Source organism: Struthio camelus, chromosome 3 (assembly GCF_040807025.1).
Source record: "Struthio camelus isolate bStrCam1 chromosome 3, bStrCam1.hap1, whole genome shotgun sequence".
Taxonomy (NCBI): Eukaryota; Metazoa; Chordata; class Aves; order Struthioniformes; family Struthionidae; genus Struthio; species Struthio camelus.
In genome coordinates, this window is record NC_090944.1 from 71,729,532 (window position 1) to 71,747,251 (window position 17,720).

Genomic DNA, 17,720 nt, shown 5'->3' on the forward strand with positions numbered 1-17,720 from the left:
TTAGGCAAGAAATCAGCAACTATGCATTTCTGAGCTGACCATAGCCCATATTATCTCAAAACTGGTACAGCTCACCATAGGATATAGAAAAAGGGGGAGTGGGAAGATAGTGGCGAATGGTGGTGGAGGGGTAAAGGAAACTATTCCTTAGAAAGCTTGGTTCATTTGTTTTAAAGCTCATAGAGCAACTTTTGAGGAAAGAGAGAGGAGTTTTAATACATGTAAGTCAGGACTCTTAAGTAGCTATGATTCCACAGACTTGGACTCTCAGAAAAAATGACATGAAAAAGTTTTAGGAGTGGACGACGCTGAACAGTACTGCAAACTATTTGCGGCAAGAACTAGTTTTTATTTTATGCATCTTAGCACGATGTAGATTCCACTTGCTTAAGCCTTTTACGTGCAACTGTGATTAATAATTTTATTTTGTATCAGAATACAAACAGTAATAACAGGAAGGGACAAGTAGCTCTTCTCCACTCTCATGTTATGATTGCCTAAAATCTTTGGAAACACACAGGAAGCAGCAGGTTATGTGGCTGTATTTGCAGCTGAGGCTCTGGCAGGAAGCATAAAAGGCACACGGCTCCGTTATTCTGCTTGTGTGAGTGGCGTTCCCTGGAAAAAATAAACAGGCTCTGCCGTCTGCAGTTTGCAAAGAGCAGCCGAGGATAGCAAAACAAACTTCCAAGGTGGCCAGCCAGGACCGGCCAAAGGGGCTGGAGGGGAGGAAACACTTAGTAAAATCTTTGCAGAACTTGCAGAAATCTCAAGGTGACAGCGTTCCTTTTATTGACGAACACTGTTACCTTCAGCTGCTTCCTCTTTGCGAACAGGGCTCCAGGCAGGGCTTTTCTTTCTCTTCCAGTGATGACGACTTCTGCATTTTCATTGGTCTGCTTGCGTCTGCCTTCCTTTCCTGTGGAAATAGAAGATATGGGCAGGAGAAAAGACATATTTGGTAATGTTTCTCTTCAAAGCTTCTATTTCACAAGGCTGCCTCAGCTGCAAAATGTTAAGGGGAAAAAAAGATCTTGGAACTAATTCCAGACAGACCCTAATGCCTACAAATTTCTCTAGGTAAGCCAAGTCCAGAGAGGCAAAACATGAAGGTTCATTATTTGACTGCTAAGGACACTCAAATAACCAGACACACCAGTACTTAAGATCTTCATATTTCAGACAGCTCGTCTTTCACATCCTCCCTCATCCTGTGCTCCCACCCGGCTCACTTCTTATGTTTCCCTTCATCTTCAGCAACTCCACTGCATTTAAAATTGTTTATAGAACATACGGAAACACAAAAATATTCTTTAAGATACTGATGGGGAAACAGTCTGTTCATCTACTTGTCTATTTGGTGGGGACACTTACAGCTCCCCTAATTGCTTCAGCTAGTTGGTTGCTAGTTGTTTTTCTTCCTCTCCAGAAACTCCAAAAGAGCTTGGTGGGTCTCTTTTTATCTTGTTTTAATAAGAATTGACTGAGGGAATGCTATGGAGGTTAGCATATTGGGCAGATGTCTCTGACTCGTCTTTCTTCCAGAGCTGCTCTCAGGGCAGGATTTGGAGCGGCTGTATTCAGTTTCAAGGTTTTTTGGGGAGCTACTTCTGGAGCATCACAGGACTGCTTAACCAACAGCCACCATCCCAGGCCAGAAAGGTGGACAACTTATGTTCCCTCCATTCAGTGCATATCCAAGATAGCCCAGAGACCTATGCAGGACAAAAATGATTGCAAGTTGTAAATTTTTCAGTAAAACCTCTGTTTTAGCTCTTGCCAAAACAACTCACAAATTCATCCAAAACCTCTTACTAGTTCTCTCAGGAAAAAGTGTACTTCAGCTACTCTCAGATGTATAGGAGTAAACCTGAAAGAGAGACAGACACTCCCAATCTGTCTAATATTTTTCAATATTACCTATTACAATTCAGCTGATCCTAACGTAATTTATGAAATTAATCAGCATTAATTTCTTGTTCTAAAGCATGTTATACATTCTGAAATGGCCTATCAGTGGATATTTGAATATAATGATCCTTTCCCTTATTTCTTTTCAGTGAGGCTTAATCAATTTTCTGTGAGATGGAAGCTGAATGCAGTGGTGAACAGAAGCTGGTATGTGTTTTTGAAGCTGAATGCAGAATTGCAAGCTTTTTTTTTCCCCTACAGTTTTCTCAAATCATATTTCATTGCTCGTGGATTCTTATTAGTAGATTCTCAGTTAATATCCTCAGTCTCCTCCAACATTTAGGAAGCTTGAACGTGTCCTATGTCCTGTTGCCATAAGCTGCATTTAGTCTGATGAGTGACTCTATTACAATATAAAAACTTAAAGGAGTGGTTAGCATGCAGACATTTTGCATTCGTATTTAATAATGTTGTTTATAATACTGAAATAATAGCTGTTTCCACAGTTTTGAATGCCAAAAGTGGTTATTCAGATATCTAATCTAACCTCCTATATAATGCAGCCTATAGAACTGGGTTGTTTGGCTAACAAACAGTGGACTTTTACAGCACAATCAATTAACTGTCTGCAGCTGCGAAGTTACATAAAACAGCTTTTCTCCTTCCTCCTCCAGTGGACTGAGGAAGAAACTGTAGTCTAGAAGTTGCTTTGTAAGAATACTGTTTAGAGTATGAGTAGAACAGACAGAAATACGAGAAAAGCTCTGAGACTGCCAAAAATCTCATTTTTTGGAAGAGCAGCCCTAGGGCTTTTAGAAATGCTATTTAAATGAGATAATTTCTGTCTCACTAGAAAATAAATATTCCCTGACATTAAAAATATTTGCGGACCCCCTCCAGCCCTCCTTGCTAGGGACAGGCAGTATGGCATTCCCTCTTCTTGCCAGCTGTGCAGTTCCCTCTCTTCTAGGCAGATTCCAGATTTTGGGGGGGCAGATGAAACTCTGAGAGCGTTCCGAAGAACTGGTAGGTTATGACTGGGCCTAAATCCTGCCTACTTCTTACGCTTTTTAAACTTCGCCCTGTAGGACAAGCAGAGTGTATGCACTGAACTTGCAAAATGGCTTCCTAGCCTTGCATAGGTCAGTCTATAACTGTTACACTAGGGGATGCTAACAGCAGCTCTGCGCTCTCCCCTGCTTCTTGTGGCTGCTGATTGCACAGCAGTTGCTGTGATGTATCCTCCTCCCTTGCTGCCGTATGGCTTGGCAAAGGGACTGCAAAATTACTCCCATTGTATTCAGAGACAAAATTCTCCTTTCTTTCTAAGATAAGAAGACTGGACCAGCCCTGATTCTTTTATGCGGCTAAATCTCGCAAAAACAATGACGCTTATAAAAATGAAACAGTTTAATGAGAATGAATATCGACACCTCTCATTTTGTTACCTCATGTATGTTTTGTGTTACACTTTTTTCTCTTGCTCTGCATGCCAGGCTCTCTCATGCTGTATACTGAGTGTTTCAGAGAATGTGATCTACTGAAGTCAAGGGCATATCTCAACATTTACAAGGGTGACAAAAACTGAATGCATGTTAACAGCGTGAGTAGATGTAAACTTCCTGGAAAAAAGAGCTTATCTACTGTTATATGGACACTGTAGCCTCTTGAGAGCTGTATATGCCTATGGGGTATACAACCACTAAAAATAATGTTTAAAAGCATTCATGATATAAGTAGCTGTTCTGATCATTCATAGGTAAAACCATGTGAAAGAGCTGTGACCGCATGCATAGAGCTCAGCGGCAGCAGATAGAGTGTACGAGGCCTATAGATACGCCGTGGGATCTGTCCAGGGAATAACTAAGGACGCGAGGAAGTAAAGGTGCCAATGTGCCGCAATGATTTTAAATCATAACATTGCCAAAAACCAGTGTATCCTCCTCCTTGAACCGTTTGTTCTTACCCCTGCACCATCTTTGTAATGCAGTGCCACAAGTAGTAAGTAATGGCACAAGTAGTTGCAGAACTTCACAATGAACCGGAAAGGAGCTGGATAAACCAGGAGAACACGGTTAATTTTAAATATTTAGAGATTAGTGATTCTCTGATCTGGTTCACATATACCCATGTGCTAATGCTAGCATAGGAGGAGGTCATATGACAGCTAGCGGTGAGGGACAGGCAGGAGCTGGTCTTTTGGTGGTAGTTTCAGGTTACAGCAGTGGGTCAAGGGAAGTGATTATTCCCCTCCATATAGGACTTGTAAAGCTGCACCTGGAGTACTGGATCCAGTTTTGGGCTCTCCAGTAGCAGAAATACATAGACATGCTGGAGCAAATCCTGTGTAGGTCCACCAAGCTGGTCAGGGGGCTGAATCTTAAGACGCATGCAGAGAGGCTGAGGGAACTGCCCTTGTTCAGCCTTAACAAGAAAAGGCTCAGGGATGCCTGATTGCTATCTACAACTACATAAAGGGTGGTTATATGGAAGATATAGCCAGACTATCCCTGGAGGTGCACACTGACAGGGTGAGAGGCACAGGTTGGAACAAACAATCCAAGTTACAACATACATGGGATATTATAATATGAGACGCATTGATTGAATTAATTACCTCTACGGAACAGGAAATTAGGATGTTCAGAGACTTATCTTTAGCTTGCAGAAGACTGGGGCCTTCAGTCAACAGTTAGTTGAGTTCAGGTGATCTGGGGACGTCTGAGGTCTGTGGAAGACTGAGTCTTTGTGCCAGGCATGAGCTGGCTTACACCTCTAGAGTATTCTTGGGTAGGTGCGAAGACAGGGTTGGCCAAGTTTGAGGTAACCATAGGACATTAGGTCCACTGACTGAAAAGGTTTAACTTTTGCTCATATTCTAAGTGAAAGGAGGAAATGTATTTTGTCCTGACCAGCATTAAAGATGCTTGATGTTTACAGTGGTAGAATGTGTTATTTCTAGTGACAGAAGAAGGGTCATAGATGGTATACTCCTTGCCTCACCCTCAGCCTTTCCCTCACACTTGCAAATCCAGGAAGCTGTCCTGCCCTCGCCTCATTACTTGTGATTCTCCTCTTTCCACCTACTCCTTAGGAAGGGCTGTTTAATATACAACCCTGTGCCAGTCTCCAGGCCTGACCTGGATGCTTCTCTGCGGAGAGGATATCCCAGATCAGGTTCCAAGCCAGGAAAAGAGTGAAGAGAGAGTACAGGGCATATTGGTCTTCCCCGACCCTGAGTCCTGGGGAAGAGGGACTTCCCTGCAGGCGCTGAGGATTGCTGAGCCGATAGTCAGGTCCGTGCCCTCGGAAGGCTGTCACACACAGGCTCAAGCAAAGTCCTACTACAGAGAAAAACGGAAAACCAGCTCTATGATGGATTCAACAGGGTGGGAGGAAGTCAGAATGTTCAATGGAGTCCTGGAATAGGTTTCCTGCCTGAGACACCCACATCCTCCCATGCAGCAGGGACATACCTGCAGCAGCCGTGGAAGTTCTGCGGGAGCCTGCAGCACGACTAGGGCAGTACTGCCCTTAGGACACTGCCACAAAGGACCGGAGCTGTGGCTGTTCCCAGGCACCGCACACACTCTGCTCTGCGCTGCATGCCTTCACTGAAGACCCATCAGCTCAGGTGATCTCTTAAAAAGCAGAAATGCTTAATTTATTTCCCCAAACCTGCTTCCGTTAAAATTCAACCTTGCAATATCCTTCCCAGGAACCTACGAAATTTCAGACATAGAGAGATGCTTCTGCAATCTAGATATTGAAACATCTGTAGCTCAGGGATTTCCTCAACCAGAACAAATGTCTCTGAAGGAAATGTAGAAGATCACCAAGGATTCAGGGTGGTCTTTTGTAAAAAATTAATGAATATAGGATATGGAGTTTCTTTAGAGGCAATCCATGCATACCACCGTGGAACAATCTGTGCATCCATCAAATTAAGAAATATTTAAAATGATTATTAATGCACAAATTTACAGAGTCTTTACCTCACATATATTTCTGGAATTCCTGAGACCGTATTAGAAACTGAGGGTCTTGGAAGCTGGATAAGTTCCTGTGCCCAAGTGAGTGCTCTGCTCGTGATTGCATGCCAGGATGAGGCTAGGAAGTAGATGTTTTCCTTAGTTCTGAACCCCATGCCCTCCAAAGGGAGGAAATCCGGGCATGCATTCCAGATGAGAATCACTGGTCAGACCCCAAATCCAGCTGATGGGGGAGCAGGACCATGGAGGGCTGCAGAGTAAACCTGCTCAGTGTTTTTATCCATAGTGCACATAGATGTAGGTAAGGCATCCCATCAAATGCTGCATCCTAATAATGTGGAGTTTTGAAGTCACTGGAAAATAGGTTAAATCATTGAATGATGACTGCTCTGTGTTTAAAAAATATCTGTAGTGGCAAATGTTGGTAAAAATAATCCACTAAGGTCAAAACATCTGTCTGACTGATGCTATACTGGTGTACTGCAAGTATATGAGTCTTAGGGTCTCTTTGAAGAGTTTAGATAATCTCCAGATAATTATGACAATTAGGAGCACCAGATAGCATCTATGTAAATGAAATACAAGAGATCTGGCATTAGTATACTTGTATGAGGGAGTTTGGAAAGCTTTATACGTTTATTCCACAGTCTGGCAGTACCGGGCACAAAAACTGGAATGAACTGACCTTTCTGACTTTCATTAGACAAAGACAACCTCTATCCCTTCCCTGCTGTCTGCTTGCTTCTGCCTCCTTACCACTGCTCCCTGGAGAAACACAGAGTGGTTTTGTTTCACTTTTCCATTTTTTTCCTTCTTTCAGTTTGTTTCCTTTACCTCTTTGCACCTGTTTTTAAAATGCAAGTTACTAGTGAAGTTATTGCTCACTCCTAGGAGAGACAGATGGTCTCTGGGAACTCAAGCCACGGCATCTTCCTTAGTACAGGGCAACAGAAATAGCTCCCATCAAATACGCTGTTTAACTAAACACAGATGGTCTCTTCATGAGGGGACATGACGACTTCAGAAGATGGGCAATACCACACACATGCAAAAGCAAGTAAAACTGAGACTGAAAATTCTCTTGTAGGCTGTCATTACGTGGAAGACAGCCCTTCTGTGAAAGCAAACTGTGTGCAGGCATAAGTTTCAGGGATACGGTGTAATTCTGTGAATCATACCCTTTGCAAATTTCCATTAAGCAAATTTGAAGAGAACTGCAGAATTTGAAGCAGATTCTGAGCTGGCTTTGACTTCCTGAGTTGTTTTCTTCAACTCTGGTGGTGTGGGCAAGGGTATCCTTTATATTTGAACTCCATCTGCACATATAGCTGTGAAATTCAAGGTGGCTTCATAATCCGGCATCATAATTGACAACATTTCCACGTAGGAATCTCTTGTATTTCTGATGTATTGTCTACTGAGGGAGAGTACGTGGCGTTTCATCAGGAGTGTACATAGACTGTTTTCTACTAGTCACAAAGTCACACTTCTGCAAGCATGTATTACAAATTCAAATATGCCGACCAATAAAAAGTCATTGTTAGCTCCTTGGTTATATGGATGAGCAGTACACTTGGAAGCAGTTTCCAGGCAATTTCTATTAAATGTAAGGAATTCCCCTTCTATGTTTGTGTAACTTTAACATTAATGAGAGTTTTTTTCTTTGTGCTTTCTGTCCTTTTAGCATAAATTTAAGATACTAGAAACATTATTCAGATCTTAATCGGATGTTACTTACAAGCCAGTATTGCAGCATCAGTAACTACTGGCCTTAAGAAGGGTGTTTGGCTATAGGGAACACAATAGGCTCAAAAGACTTCTTAGAATTAATTTGTTTTCTATTAGATTGTCATGAGTTAGTAGCAACAGCACTGTATGTACAGAAGTAAATTATAGACAGCAGAGGCAGCTTAAAGAGTTTGAGCTTCTAGGCCCATTTTGTTGTATTTGTCAAAGAGTTATGCTCCACAGTAAGAATTTTTAAATGAGCAGAAAATCTCCTTCTGTATGCAATTCTTGCTTCAGTTGCTGGAAACATATCACAAAGTTTTGGTTTAGAAATTGTTGACAAAGAACTGGATTGATACTGGCACATGCTATAGAGTACTGTTAGTAATTCAATTGTCTGCATAGTTTTAAAATATTGCAAGAGCACATGATCGTGGTGGTACAGTGCAGAACATGTTTTTGTACTTGTTTTTCCCTTTGGCGGAATCTAAATTTAATCAGTCTATCTTCCCATGATGCTTGTGATCATTCAGTAAGGAAAATTATGCCTAAATTTAATGACCTTATGTGTAGAGCAAGCAAATAGGGATTTTTCTTCTACTTTTCTTTTCTTCTTTGAATTTTTGTTATATTCACAGATAGCAAAATATGTATATCCTTTTCAAATTAGTCCATCTATTCATCTCTCTTTTTTTTTTCTATAAATTAAATAGGCTTCAGATATGCACAAACATGCTATGAAAGGTAATATAAGTTGTGTTGGGATTCTCAGATGAAAGGCATTATAAAACTGTGACGTATTTTTTCATAGTATAACTTTTTGATGTGGTTTCTTTTCCACCTGCCAGATTCAAATGCTACTGTATGCAATAACTTAAATTTATAAGAATAAAGTTTCTTCTACTTTATTGAATTATTACAAAAACCTCAAACATGATACAGATCTCCAAAGGGTAAATTAGCAAGAACAACCAGAGAAAATTGTTCTGGTGTCTCCAAACCAGCCTGTTTTATCAAGTGGAGGCAAATACAATGATACATATTTTCAGGACAAATTATATCTGACACAGGGCACACACATCCTGAGGTAAAGGCCATTCTGTGGTGCAGTACATGAGTCTTATAATATACACCTCTTGAACTTGTGAATAAATGTTTCTTTCACAACAAGATAATCCCATTAAGCCATCTTGAGCATGGAAAGAGAGTCTAAATATCCTAATGAGATGACAGCAAAATTATTGCACAATGTTATATCTTTGTTGTTTAATTTAATATTGAAAATGACTGTCAGATCCAAAACTTCAATGTTAGTTTATCTGAAGCACAGAACTGAGAGCTCAGAGCAGCAATTAGAATATTAATAAACTTGGCTGCATTTGTTACACATGGAAACCAGACGGAAATGAAGGAGCCAAGACAGTTGCTTATACTCCCACTTACTCACAGCCTTTTTGCAATACGTTATAATTTGTCAGTGTTATTTTAAATCTAAATGACCAACAGATTGACAAAGCCAGGCTGCAGCAAGGACGGACTCTATGGGAGCCAGTGGCAGATGTTTTGGAAGCTGCAACTAGAAGTCAAGGTGCATTTTTAGACACAGCATTATGTTGAATCAGTCAGTTCAGTTTAAAACAATTAAAAATCATCAATTCTCATGCAGACTTCATTGCAAGTGTAACCAGCTCAGAGCACATTACTGTAATGAGCCACTTTCTGATTTTCCTGAGACCAACTGGTGTACTTCAGGGCTCAAAAACCTGACTGTCCTGTCTGCTGTCAGAGAAAGCAAATGAGATAAGTTATTCTAAGGCCAGGGGAAGGAGTGAAGCAATGCACCATATATTTTTTTTGCAAGCCCTTCAGATGTGCTGCAGGGAATAGGCTGCTATTGTTCAAGGAGGTCTGGGAGGGGTGTATATGTGGTCCATAGGAGGAGAGGACTAAGAGGATGGCCACATCCAGTCTTTGTAGCTGGCCAGGTGCGTGGCCGCATTTCATTCCAGGTATTATGGAGCAGGCCAGCCATATGAGGTCACTGACAAGATAAGAAAATATTACCTAAGAGTATTTTGCATGCTACTATGATTAGTCTTTCCTTAGAGATAAGTTGCAAAAAATCTGTTTGTAACAATGGAGCTGTGAAAAAAAAATCCCAGCTTTGTTACTTATACTTCAATAAAATCTTTATTCTTGCTATCAGGAAATCACAGACAGGAACAATGAAAAAAGCCTGCATGGCTTTTCACAACTCTGAAAGATCAGTTCCCAGAAGATATATTTCAGTGTGTATCTGCTATATAATGTAATGTGTGGCATGGTGTTCCTAGTATTTGAGAGCCATATCCCTAATTAGCCCGGCTTACCCTCTGCCTTCATGCTGTACACCTGGCAAACTTAACACAGACTCAGCCAGGATGAAGATGTTTGAAGGTGCTTATGCTGCACCCAACATATGTTGTGGTTCTTACAGGGGTAGTTCAACGCTTGTATTTTCTGTCAAAATTACTAAGTGCAACATCCCAACCTTCACCTGAACACAATGCCTTCTTACTCATTAGTGTTACCTTCAGGAAACAGTTCACATCTTTAAAATCCCTTCTGCAAGGTGCCAGACTAGCAGGTCTGAGGCCTCAAATCCACAGCTCACCCACAGAAAAGACGCAGTCTTCTTATGGCAGTCAATACCTCCCATATTGCCTTTAGATGCCTGCTGTTCCTAGAAGGACCAGTTCCAGAAATAACCCTGGCACATGTTTAAATCCCTAGCACATATTTAGATACATCCCTTTTGAGGAAAGCACATGCTTAAAATTAAGCGTGTGGCTTACGTGCTTTGATGAATAGTGATGCTTTCCTAAACTGGGGACCGTAAGAAGGAGAGTCTTAGACACCCACGTCCGAATGCCAGCCGAGCTGGCTTCAGTGATGTGGGTACCACTTGGCACTGAACCAAAAGTAAAAAGTTGTCTCTTATAAATCACTGAGCAATTGTTAATTAGTGATGCAGGCTAGTTGTCTGAAACATGCCTTTCACTTACTTTGCTAAGTGAAATTTTGCATTTGGACTAGGTTCTTTTTTCTTGTTTTTTCTTTACAGTACGGTGTTGGTCAAAAGTAGGTGGAATGAAAGTAGGTCCTAGCTCTTTGTGAGAGCCTCAATAAGGTTATAGAAGTTTCAGAGGAAGTTTTAGTTTGTTTTTTGTTTAATGTTGTTTTCCTAAATGTTCCTGAGACGCAGAAAAATGGACCTCAATCCTTTAATGAGCATGGGCTTCCTGAGGTTTCCCCTTCCCTGCATCTGAAATACCTTTACCTACCTCTAGTCAAAAGGGGAACTGTTTTGCTTTTTGTGGTTTCACCATCATTTCAGTATTTTATTCATTGACTGATGTTTATAGTCTTCCATCAAAGGTCAGAAGGAATCTTTTCTTTCTGTCTGTCTTTTTTGGTTTTGCTTTTGGAAACAGAAGATAGGAAATTATCCTAGCAGAAAAACGACTTCTTAAATTAATCAAATTATTATGATTGATTCTGCTTGTTTGTTCATTAAAAATGAAGCAAAATGATCAGTTTCTGCCAAATAAAACACTCTCAGCCATTTCAATTACTGTTTTAATTGGCTGAGCCTGCCTGTCAGATTATCCTCTAATCTGTACAAGAATGTTGTTTGGAAAAGATGAAGCATGCCTGACTTGGAGGCCACATTCATCACTCCAGCATATTCTGGTCCAAATAACATTCCCTGAGTACGGAGGAGTTACATTGCACTGAAAGTGGTCAGACCTGGGGCTGCTTTGTTCTACAGATTCTATTCAATACGCACTGCTGCCATCATTTTGTCGAAATGTCTGAAAACATTGATGTGATAAAAAAAGAGTGAAAATGAAAGCTCAAAAGGTTCAGAAAACAGGCTTATTTGGAAGTGTTTACATATCACCAGAGATGCTGTCAGGCTCGAGTTTAACAGCTGTTAGAAGAACAATTGTGGCAAAGCAGTCTCAGCACCTGTGAACCTTTGCAGAGAAGCCTCTCTGCAATTTTGAGTTAGGATCTACTGTTTCAGTGAATCTATCATCTTCTTGGCTTCATTATTCTGTGAATAAGTATGTGTTTTAACTATGGTCAGATCTAAGGTTCACTTCCACATTAGACCACTCTGCTTTTCAGTCAGAGGGCCTAGCTTCTTTAGCACGTGCCCTGTCTAACTATTTAAGCCTGTGACAAAAGCAGAAGTTAAAAATAAACCCAAACCATATTATAGAATTTCAGGCCAAAAAAAAAAAAAACTCTTTGCAAATCTGAGGCACAGAAGTCGGGGCCTTAAAAATATGGGCTTGACTGCAACAGACTTCATTGCTGCCACAGACGTTCTGCATCAGGTTGGGCAATTCTCCATTGCTTGCTCACTGCCTCAGTTTACCACTTTAGAAAAATGGGAACAATGCCCAGGTTTTATATCTTCATGCTCCAGAAGACAAGAGATCCTTACTATACGTATAATGCCCAGCAGAGTGTAGACCTGATTTCAGCTGGAAATGCTAAGATACAACCAAAATACAAAATCTGTATTTTTGGATTGATTTATTGTTAAAATCTGTCTATATGGGCAATGCTATTCTTGAATAAAGTGAAGGATATGATATGGAAAATGATAACACATACAAGAGTTATCTATAGCATTGACTCAAAGCCTAGTGCTGTACGTAACCATCATTGCCAGCCTGACCTGCCAAGTTCAGTGCCATTGTTTTTTTTTAATTTTTTTTTTTCTTTCTACATTTGCTGCTTTCTTAGCTAGCTATATCTCTATCTACCCTCTCTACACACAACATGGCAAGATAAGCCCCTCAGTTCTTCTCACAGGTACCTACTTCACGAGTCACTACTTGCTGCTTAAGCAAAGTGGAAGTTCAGAAGGCAGGAAGTACATGACACAGGGGTCCTGGCAGGGGTCAAGGAAAAATCTAACTTTTAAAAGTGTTTTGATAGGATGGTGGAAAGGAATGTAGCAGAGAAACTGGTCTAAGGTTTAGTTTTGCATAGAACTAAGCATATCTTGTGAAAAGTGTAAATATTTTCCACACTTACTGCATCTTTCTTTTGCGTTTCACAAGGGAAGAGGCACATGTTCCAATCATATTTACAAACAATTCACCCTGTGCAAGTATAGAATTAAACGACGGTGAGAATGCTCATTCATTGCTTTATCATAGGAATGCAACAAATGTTAACAATTTCAATAAGAGTACTTAGCAGATAGAGAAGGATAAATCAGCCCTTTATGCAGACATATAAGCTGTCTTTACCAACACCAGATTGGCTGTTGTCTGTTCCTCTTCCTGACTATACATACCTCTATAAACTCTGCATGGTGTGTAACGGTGCTCTTGGCCATATCAGTTGTAAGATGGACATGAGGGCCCTATATAACACAGTAACGTTCGTGTGCAATTGCATTCAATTCTAATCAGAGAATCAGAGCACTGATTTTTGCAAGCAAAAGGAAAGATCACTATATACTTGTCTTGCTTGTTATATTCTTCCCCTATGCTACTGACTTCTGTTGGGAAAGGATATTGGGCTAGGCAGCTCTTTGTTTAGGGGGCAGCATGTGTATCTGGATTAAAGTTTTAGACTGAAACAGGATTCACTTTTGAAGTGAATATGCCAGTCCTCCCTGCACCCTGCACTGGGGTTTGTATCAATGGAGCAGGTTTAGAGCTAATGAACCTGATTCCTCCTGGATAATACTAAATTGAAAAATAGCAGCACAATTAACACATTTCAGGTGCAATTAGGTTTATGGGGCCAGACTAAAGCTAGCCTGAAGTCAGAACAACTCTGAAACGTGCATAATTTTGAATGTCAGATCCTCAGCACCATAGCAGTAATTATTTTGCTCTAGTGGGTTGCAATACTTGCTAATGTAGATATAATCAGTATAACTAGCACATTGCAATCCATACACCCAAGCTATCTGTCCAGAATAATATGAGGCAGAGATATGGCATAATGGAACTTATAGAATATTAAGTGGAATGACCTCAGGGTTTAACGTGCTTTTTTCCTCTTCCTTTTTGGGATAGTCTGAAATTCAAGACTCAGTGAGCAGCTGTTTGTGCACTGATAACACATAAACACATAAAGTGGCTATTTCTGCAATAAGCAGCTAGTGCCGGCTCACAGATCAGGGAAACGATGCTAGATCAGAATTGGCAACATGCCAATAAATTGAGCCATCAAAAGGCCAGAGCTTTTTGCTCAACTATAACCTTGGTAATATATATATTTATCTGTAACCTTACATCATGCAAATATATTTAAAACCCAGTAATAAACTACACAAAGGCATCTTTCTTTTTCCTGTACTCTATACAACCTGTACAGACTAAGTCTGAAATCTCTTTAAGAAGACCTGCATTTAGAATAGGTTTTCAGCTGACTGGTTGAACTTTTATGACAACATCTGTGTTTCAAGTCTTTCATTTTCTCTTTATCATTTATGTAATGCAGAAAACCAGGAGAATCTTTCAGAGGGAAACAAACTTCATGCCCTAAAGACTTGTTTTGCAAGAGTTTCACAGTAAAACTGCATAGCACTCTTTTCATATCTGCACAATAGGCGTAAGCTGCTTAATAAGGATGGACGTGGAGGCAGACCACCACCTTAAAAATAAATGCAACTTTTAGCATTTAATGATTTTTCAATGTTTAAGTTTTGCTTAGCAGTTAAACTAGGTGAACATTTTTATACTGTAAATTAAATCCCTTTATCTGCTTCTTAAGATGCAATTTAGAAGACAGATAATATCACAAGATATTGATCGTAAGGAAACACTTGTTTACTGTGAGGTTGATTGAACACTGGAGAAGGTTACCCAGAGAGGCTGTGGAGTCTCCATCACTGGAGATATTCAAAACTTGACTGGACGCAATCCTGGGCAACCTGCTATAGGTGATCCTGTCTGAGCAAGGGGTTACGCAAGATGATCTCCAGATGTCCCTTCCAACCTTAACTATTCTATGATTCTGTAATTCTGTAATATCTAATAGGGCAAAAAAAAAAGTGATGCAACTGATATTTTGCACTGCTTATATTGATTTATGTTGATTTTTGACATTAAAGGTAGGCAGGGAACAAACATATACTTGTGAATGTCTTGGTGAGTGTTTTGAGTAACTTGGTGAAGACTATATTTTATCTATCCATGTTTATCATATAACTGTGCATTGTTAGCCATCAGGATGGAATGGGAGGGACTTCCACATGAAATCAAGAGCTACATCAGAACCCCTACTGAACATCTGGGATTTTCCCCCAAACTTTTTCAGAGGAAAAACTACTTGGAGAATTTTGTTTAGTTTATGTCTTCTATTTTCAGATGAGGGCCGGGTTGTTTCATAATGTTTTACTTTGATTTTCTTAGATATTGAGGATTTTGAGATCGTGTTGTATGCGTCTATGTCTGTTAGACATTTCAGTCCAACAATATTTGAACCAATCAGCTAATTTCAACTGATTTCAAGAGAGCCATAAAGGTCTCAGAGATAATAAATTGTCTGGAAAGGAATATAACAGACAGGTAGAAAACAAATGAGTGATCTTAGCATTCTCCTTGCAGGGACGCTGTGGTGAGCTAAAGATGAGACAATCCACACAAAACAGAGACGTAGTGAAAGCCCTGTTTCTGGGAGAAGCATCAGTAAGGTTTGGGCCTCATTTGATATCAGGAACTTCATTTCTCTGTCAAGATTTCTTTGCTGTGTGGATTTCCTGTGACTGCAGAAGTGTGGATGCTGAAGCTCTAATAATGGTCAAATCACATATTCAGTCCAGAACTGCTTCCATTACAGGAGAGGCAACAATGTCTTCTACTGACTTTGCTTTGATGTCCTTGCAAAGAAAAGGTATACTTGAAAAGTATCATGAAACTAAGCTTGTATTTAATTTCAGGAAGGGTTAGGTCAAAAATGAGTTGTGGATTTTTTTTCTTCCTCAGGAAGATAGGATTTAAAAAAAAAAATCAATGAATTAATACAAATAAAAGTGCAGTGGGCTGCCATCCCCCGACACCCGTTGTTGTTACTCCTGCCACAGAGAGCCGATCTGATCACACAACGCTTTTTCAACTGAACATCCCTGAGGAATTGTACAGGCAGATATTCTACAGCAAAGTCTATCAATTAGAGCCTGAAACTGTTGCAATTTCACCTTTTGACCTGCTCAATTCAACAATAAAAAACAATTTCTTTCATGAATCTTTGTAGCACATATTTTAAGCCAGTTCAAAGGGTTTTTTCCCTCCAAAACAAAGAAGCATTATGAAGTCAACAAAACTGTTTCCACATCAAGTACAGATTCCCTTGGCATAGAATCTGCTCCAAAGAAAAACACTAACCACTAAAACCTAGTTGCCAAAGAGTTTCATATATTGTCTGTACTTACGCATAAGCACACACTACCAAAACTTTGCTAAACAAAAAGAAAGTCAATGTACCTAACCTGAAACTGTAACAATCTTTGTTTACAAATACTTAGTATGTGAAAGGTAACAACAATAGAGAGAACTGTGAGGAGGAAAAAAAGGAATCATAAAGTAAGATAAGATTGCAATTGTCACATATTAATTCCATTATTATTGGTACCATTATTACAATTGCTGCTATAGTAAACTTGCTTCTTACAGGTAACACAAAAAGATAATTTTATGAGGAACTTTAATGAAAGTGACTACTTACATTAAATACAAGATTAAAGGAGATGCCTTCCAAGTGTAAGCAGATAGAGCTATGTAAGTTTTGGAATTTCAAGAAAAAGATACTTGGACCCTCTGCAGAGATGAACAAGATAATTTCTGTGGCTCACTGTTTGCTTATAATCAGAGTCTGAGGAGAGAAGTCGAGAGAAGAATCAAAGACTGTGTTTTTGGACGACAAGGAGAATGGTGTTCTTGGCAGCCATAGAAAATGGAAGTGGAAAGGGTTTTGGAGGTAAGATGAAAAAGACTGGTTTTGGTCAGAATAAGCTTGAGCTGACCTTAAGTCATTCAAGATGCAAGTCTGGGGAAAAAAAGCCAGACTGAATGAAGATGGAGAGGAAAAGAGAGAGATATTTTCTGGGGCTGATTTGTCAGCTCAGAGTTAATAGGTAAGTCCATACATATGGCGACATAAAAATAGTGAACAGAGAGGAGAAAGAGGTGAGTAATAAAAGCCTTCGAAAGAGGATGAGCATTCACAGCTGACAATTGCTTATGGGTGACATGCATTCCATTGAAGTACAGAAATACCTCACGACTTACAAACTATTTAACTTAGAAAATTGAATTTAGGATCCAGAATATCAAGTAATCTGACCAAGTTTAACACAGGTTAGAGCAAATGTAAAACAGTTTCAATAACTAATCTGGAAAAATTCAGATTCAATCACTGCTATTCTTCAAAGGGAAAGAGGAGTTTAATGTACTTTTTGTTAAGAATTCTTCCTTCCAGGCTAATAGTTGTTCATTTTAGAGGAATATTTAGGTGGCTTAATTCACATACCTTTAAAATATATTTTGAGAGTCTCAGATGAAAGAAACTAAAATAACAAAAAAATATATTATTTGTACGTATAATTATTTTGACAATAATTGTCTCTTCAGAAAAATATATAAGAACACGATCAGCTTAACATATCTTAAAATTCCATTAGATTGAAGTACCCCTTTTAAGCTGAACATTTTGGGTCATGCTCAGACGATTTGAATTCTACTTAGGTCTCTGTGTTTAGGAGAACTAAGCATGCTTTGAAGAATGATTCAAGGAGCTTAAATCAGATGTTAAGCAAAGTGGTAATTAGATTTAGCCAATAGGAAAGAACAGGCACAGAGACTTAGCTGAAATGCAGCATATATTTATGCTCTGTCCTGAAGAAAGACTGGCTTACATCTAGGTGCTTTTCTGAATCTAGATCTATGCTTATAATTAGATACAAAATTAGTTATGAATAAACAGTGAATTGCATCAAACACGCTCTCACCAAGTGTTACCTTAATTAGCAAATAGTCCTCTTTGATCTAACTGGGCCTACTCTGACGAGTA

At 39.6% G+C, this 17,720-nt stretch overlaps 2 long non-coding RNA genes across 3 annotated transcripts in view; one reads left to right on the top strand and one right to left on the bottom strand.

The window, feature by feature from the left end:
- Positions 1–331: 331 nt before the first annotated feature.
- Positions 332–17,720, bottom strand: part of LOC104153123 (uncharacterized) — a 101,753-nt gene continuing 84,364 nt past the window's right edge. Inside the window, exons 4-5 of one of the 2 annotated variants that reach the window (XR_011140207.1) lie at positions 810–919; positions 342–618 (exon numbers count right to left, since the gene is read on the bottom strand). This is a non-coding gene — a long non-coding RNA (uncharacterized lncRNA). Of the gene's footprint in view, positions 920–17,720 lie in introns of both variants that reach the window. The other variant, XR_696158.2, reaches the window with a different exon arrangement.
- Positions 867–15,798, top strand: LOC138066744 (uncharacterized). The gene is made up of 4 exons (XR_011140208.1): positions 867–961; positions 2,061–2,118; positions 3,408–3,796; positions 15,260–15,798. It is a non-coding gene; the product is annotated as an uncharacterized lncRNA (long non-coding RNA).